We start from the raw sequence: 6,000 nt of genomic DNA, 5'->3' as shown, positions 1-6,000 counted from the left end.
ATAAAAGTTAAAAGTATAAGTATAAAGTATAAAGTATAAGTATAAAGTATAAAGATAAACGTTATAAAGTATAAAGTATAAAGTATTAATTTGAGTATTAAAGTATAAAGTAATAAAGTATTAAAGTAAGTATAAGTATAATAGTATTAAGTATATAATGTAATAATTGTATATAATAGTATAAAGTATAAAGTATAAAGTATAAAGTAATAAGTATAAAGTATAAAGTATAAAGTATAAGTATCAAGTAAAGTAATAAAGTATAAAGTATAAAGTATAAAGTAAAGTATAATAAAGTATAAAGTATAAAGTATAAAGTAATAAAGATAAAGTAAAGTATAAAGTATAAAGTATAAAGTAATAAGTATAAATATAAAGTATAAGTATAAAGTATAAAGTATAAAGTATAAGTATAAAGTATAAAGTATAAAGTATTAAGTATAATGTATAAAGTATAAAGTATAAAGTATAAAGTCTAAAGTCTAAAGTATAAAGTAAAGTATAAAGTATAAAGGTATAATGTATAATGTATAAAGTATAAAAGTTATAAAGTATAAAGTATAAAGTATAAAGTATACAGTATAAGTATAAAGTATAAAGTATAAAGTATATTAATAGTATAAAAGTATAATGATAAGTATAAAGTAATAAAGTATAAAGTATAAAGTATAAAGTATAAAGTATAAAGTATAATGTATAAAGTATAAAGTATAAGTATAAAGTATAAAGTATAAAGTATAAGTATAAGTATAAAGTATAAAGTATAAAGTATAAAGTATATAAGTATAAGTATAAAGTATAAAGTATAAAGTATAAAGTATAAAGTATAAAGTATAAAGTATAAAGTATAAAGTATAAAGTATAAAGTATAAAGTATAAAGTATAAAGTATAAAGTATAAGTATAAGTATAAAGTATAAAGTATAAAGTATAAACTATAAAGTATAAAGTATAAAGTATAAAGCATAAAGTATAAAGTATTCCACGTATAAAGTATTCCACGTATTTTAAGATTTATGGCCAATCGTTGTTATTTATTAACATTCAAACGAAAGACTTAAGCAAAGAACTTATTTTTCAATTATCACCTAGAAATTGTTTAGTTTGTCAACTTACATATTTATCAATCTCCCCAAAGAAAGTGACTGATCAACAATAAAATAGTATTAATTTTTTCTTAAATAATTGGAATCTACAATAAAAATGTATAAACTACTTCCAGTAATTTTGCGTTGACTTACAACTTTATAACTACTTTTTAAAACAATAAAAAAATCAGCAACAACTTCCAACTTAAGTTAGTTTCGTATTACAATATCTTAGCTTTGTTTTACAGCATAATTTATCAGGTTCGTGACATAATTAGCTACCATTTGTGGTAGTGGGAAATCACTTTACGAAAACAGCCACTAACACTTAAGACATCTCGTCCATGGACTTCTTAAAAAATAGTAAAAACAACAACAGCAATAAGTTTAAACAGTTAAATACAGAAATAGAGAGAGTGAAAGAGAGGTAGAGAGAGAGAGAGAGAGAGAGAGAGAGTAAGTTAGAGTTTAGAGGAGTTGGTAAAACAATTGCAACATTAACATCACATCACTAGTTGTTTGAATTTCAAACATTTGAAGGATTTATGTTGTACATAGGATGAATTGTGTTTGATGATTCCTTACAACCAAAAGCGGCAACATCTTGAAGTTTAGTTTGTTTGTGTGTCTATATATCTAGCAGTCTGTCTGTCTGTCTGTCTGTCCGTCTGTCTAACTTGGTGTTGTTTCATGTGTGATCGATTAATGATCTTAACAATAGGCACTGATTTTGCAGTTGCTAAAATTTGCGGCTCAAGAAGCTTAGTCAAGAAACTGCTAAGAGTATTTAAAACTAGGGTTAGCCTTAAAAGTTTATAAAGTTTTGTTACTATATTAAACGTCTTTTAAGGATGTTTTTTTCTTCTTAAGGGTATACCCTAATGTTAGATGTTGTTTGAGGAGCTAAGTGACAAGATGTGAGAAATAGATTGTTTTTGTTGCTTATATTATTTTGTTTAAAGATAAAAGCTATTTGATTCAGGTGTAAAAAGACAACTATTTGTCGCTTTAAGTGAATAGTAACTACAAAGGAAAAACATTAATTCAACAAAATCACAATCACTATTTGTTAAAACAATTACTTTTTTCAAATAGTTTCAAAAAACTGCGGCATTTGGTGTTTGATCTTTGTTTTTGGAAAATACTTCAAAGTTGTAAAAAAAACCCAACTCGCTTGTAGTTTGTGTTGGAAAGAAATCTTTAGTAACATTTTGACTACTGTTTTGTCAGTAATAGCATTGCCTTAAGAAAATTGTTATTAAGATAAATTATAGGGTTCGTTATTGATGATCAATCGTCACCCTAGATTTTTAAACATTTTTTTTTTTTAAGTATTAGTTCATAGCCCAGCTACCAAATAACTTTAACACTTAAATAGCCATCTATCTTAAGCACTTGGAAGCTGCTGTTAAAATTACTGCAGGGTTTACTGCTTTAGAAAAAGGGACATTTGTGATCTGCTATTATTTTTGCTTTTGCTGCCTTTAGGTTTTAAAAAACCCATTGATCAATCTTAGCTGGTTTTCTTTCTACCAATTCAGTTAACCAGTTACCGCTTCGTAAACTTTATCTTTTTTTTTTTTTTTTTGCTAAATTTATTTCTTGTATTTCATTGCCGTTATTGATGTTCTGGTTTTTTTTCTACATAGTTATACTCTTTTGTCTGCCTTAAAGGCTGGCAATTAACGAAACGATCTGTGAAAATATTTTATTACCAATGTGTTGATCGATCTACTTTGATTTTATTTATGGGCTTTGACTTCTATTACAGCTACTAACAGTGACTGCCTACGTCAAGAGTATATAGTTGGTAGCTAGTTGTGTTCACTAGTAGTAGTTTACAGACAAAAATGGGGGATAAAAAGTGACCTGATGACATATTGAATGGTTTTGTTTTGCAGTGAGAAAATAAATCACATTTTAAATTAAACCAGATAAAAGGAAAACTGTAACTTAAAGATATTATTGTAATATAAATATCTCAAAGAAAGAAGAAAGTTTCTAGAGATCGAAAACTTAAACAAGTTTAACTGATAACTTGTTATAACAATTCAATCTATAATTATTATAACAAGTTTGTGACTTAAGTCTTTTGTTTTACCTGACTAAAAGATTTGCTAACACTACCCACAACAACATCAATTTAAATTTCTTCAAAATGAAGTTATCTAAAACAGTATTTTATAGTACATTTTCAATGTCTATAAATTTTAGTCTCTCTTTTTAATTTTACAAATATTTGTCTAATAATTGCTTGGCTAATCGAAAAATTTCATAATTTATTTGCAATTATTATAGTTTTCTCATACCATTAAACTTTCATTACAAATGCTTAGACTTTCTAGACAACATTTAACTACCATTTGTATTAAAGATCATTAAATCTATAAATTTAATAAATATTTCTGTAGAATAAAAAAACTTACAACGATAATTTATAATCACCTCGAGTAAAGAAAAAAACTGTAAAAATAATAAAACATTTCATATATTACTAAGACAAAAACAACAATATATCGATAATTTTGCACCCTCTTCAAAAAAAGAGAAAAAAACAGACTCATAAAGGGTGGTGAAAAAAGATATGTAAGAAACAAGGGTCTAGAGCAAAATCGAGAGCAAAGACTATATAATGCAGTGTAGACTATATATCAACTATAATCTATAGTGCTGACTATAGTCCATAGTCCTGACTATAGTATATAGTCCAGACTATGGACTATAGTCCTGACTATAGTCTATAGTCCAGACTATGGACTATAGTCCTGACTATAGTCTATAGTCCAGACTATGGACTATAGTCCACACTATAGTCTATAGTCCAGACTATGGTCTATAGTCCAGACAATAGTCAATAGTCCAGACTATAGCATATAACCCACTCTATAGTATATCATGCAGACTATGCAGAATATTGTCTAAAGTTCAGACTATAGCGTATAGCGCAGGCTATAGTCCATAGCGCAGAATATAGTCTATAGTACAGACTATTGTCTATAGTCCAGACTATAGACTACAGTCTATATTCCAGACTATAGTCTAAAGTCCAGACTATAGTCCTTAGTCCTGACTATAGTCTATAGTCCAGACTATAGTCTATAGTCCGGACTATAGTCTATAGTCCAGACTATAGTCTATAGTCCAGACTATAGCATACAGTCCAGACTATAGTCTATAGTACAGACTTTAGTCTATAGTTCAGACTATAGTCTATAGCCCAGACTATAGTCTATAGTCCAGACTATAGTCTACAGTCCAGACTATAGTCTATAGTCCAGACTATAGTCTATAGTCAAGACAATAGTCTATAGTTCAGAATATAGTCTATAGTCTAGACTATAGCCTATTGTCCAGACTATAGTCTATAGTCCAGACTATAGTCTATAGTCCAGACTATAGTCTATAGTCCAGACTATAGTCTATAGTTCAGAATATAGTCTATAGTCCAGACTACGGTCCATATTACAGGCTATAGTCTATAGCCTACAATCTGGGCTACAGTTAATAGTCCAGAATATAGTATATAATCCAGGCTATAGAGTATAGTGCAGACTATAGTCTATAGTCCACTCGAAAATATATAGTACAGACTATAGTCTATAGTCCAGACTGTAGTCTGTAGTTAAGGCTATAGTCTATAGTTCAGACTATAGTCTATCTATAGTCTGGACTATAGATGATTTGTATAACGGACTAAAGACAATCTATAGTCTGAACTATAGATGTTTTGTATACTGGACTATAGACAAAATATAGTTTGGACTATAGACAATCCATAGTCTGCACTATAGAGAATATATAGTCTGGACCATAGACAGTCTATTGTCTGGACTATAGGCTATCTATAGTGTGTACTATAGACTACCTACAGCCTGAATTATAGACCGTATATAGTCTGGATTATAGCCTATCTATGATCTGGACTATAGACGATCTATTGTCTGGATTGTAGATTATATATTTTCTGGACTATAGACAATCTACGGTCTGGATTATAGAAAATCTATTGTCTGGACTATAGATAATCTAAGGTCTGGACTAAGTACCACATTTAGTCTGGATTATAGATAAGCTATAATCTGATTATAGATAATTTATAGTCTGGACTCTAGTCTATCTGTATACAGTCTATTGTCTAAACTAGAGAACCTCTATAGTCCCGATTATGGACCATCTATAGTATCGATTATAGACCATTATTAGTCTGGACAATAGACTATGTGTTGTCTGGATTATAGACTATATACAATCAGGCCTATAGACTATATACAGTCTGGACTATAGTCCATCTATAATCTGTACTATAGACGATCCATAGTCTGGACAGACTATAGTCTATAGCCCAAAGTTTAGTTAATTTAAGGTACAGACTGTAGTCTAGACTATAATCCATCTATAGGCCTGATTATAATCAGTGAATAGTCCTGATTTTAGTAAAAATTTTGCAAGCAAAAAGAACCTTAGTGATCAGCGTGCAGCACTTTTTATGATCCTCTGTAAATAACCAGCATATATATGTATGTGTTTGTTATCCACCAATACCATTATCATGTTAGTTGCAACATTAAAAACAAATTTTTGCCATTTTTTTTTCAGAAGAAATTTTTTTCCACAAAAAAATATATATACATTAACAACATCACCATAAGCATGTTTATAGCCGCCAATTATACATTTTATTATTTGTTGTCTGTTATTGTCTAGTAATGTTTTACTACAATATGTTGCACTTTACTTAAGCATCTTCAGCAACTCCAACAACTAGTACTACTTACTACATAGGCTGATGTTTTACGCAAAAAGTGCGTGCAATAAAAGCAATGTTTGTTTTATTTTTTTTTTCTTTCTTGTTGCATTACTCGTATCAAAGTGAAATCATGGTAATTTTTTTCAACTTTTTCAAATTATTTATT

This window comes from Lucilia sericata, unplaced genomic scaffold (genome assembly GCF_015586225.1).
Source record: "Lucilia sericata isolate MDLA Ls3-8-SP2 unplaced genomic scaffold, ASM1558622v1 Contig001576F_arrow, whole genome shotgun sequence".
Taxonomy (NCBI): Eukaryota; Metazoa; Arthropoda; class Insecta; order Diptera; family Calliphoridae; genus Lucilia; species Lucilia sericata.
Note: the sequence above shows the minus strand (reverse complement) of the source record.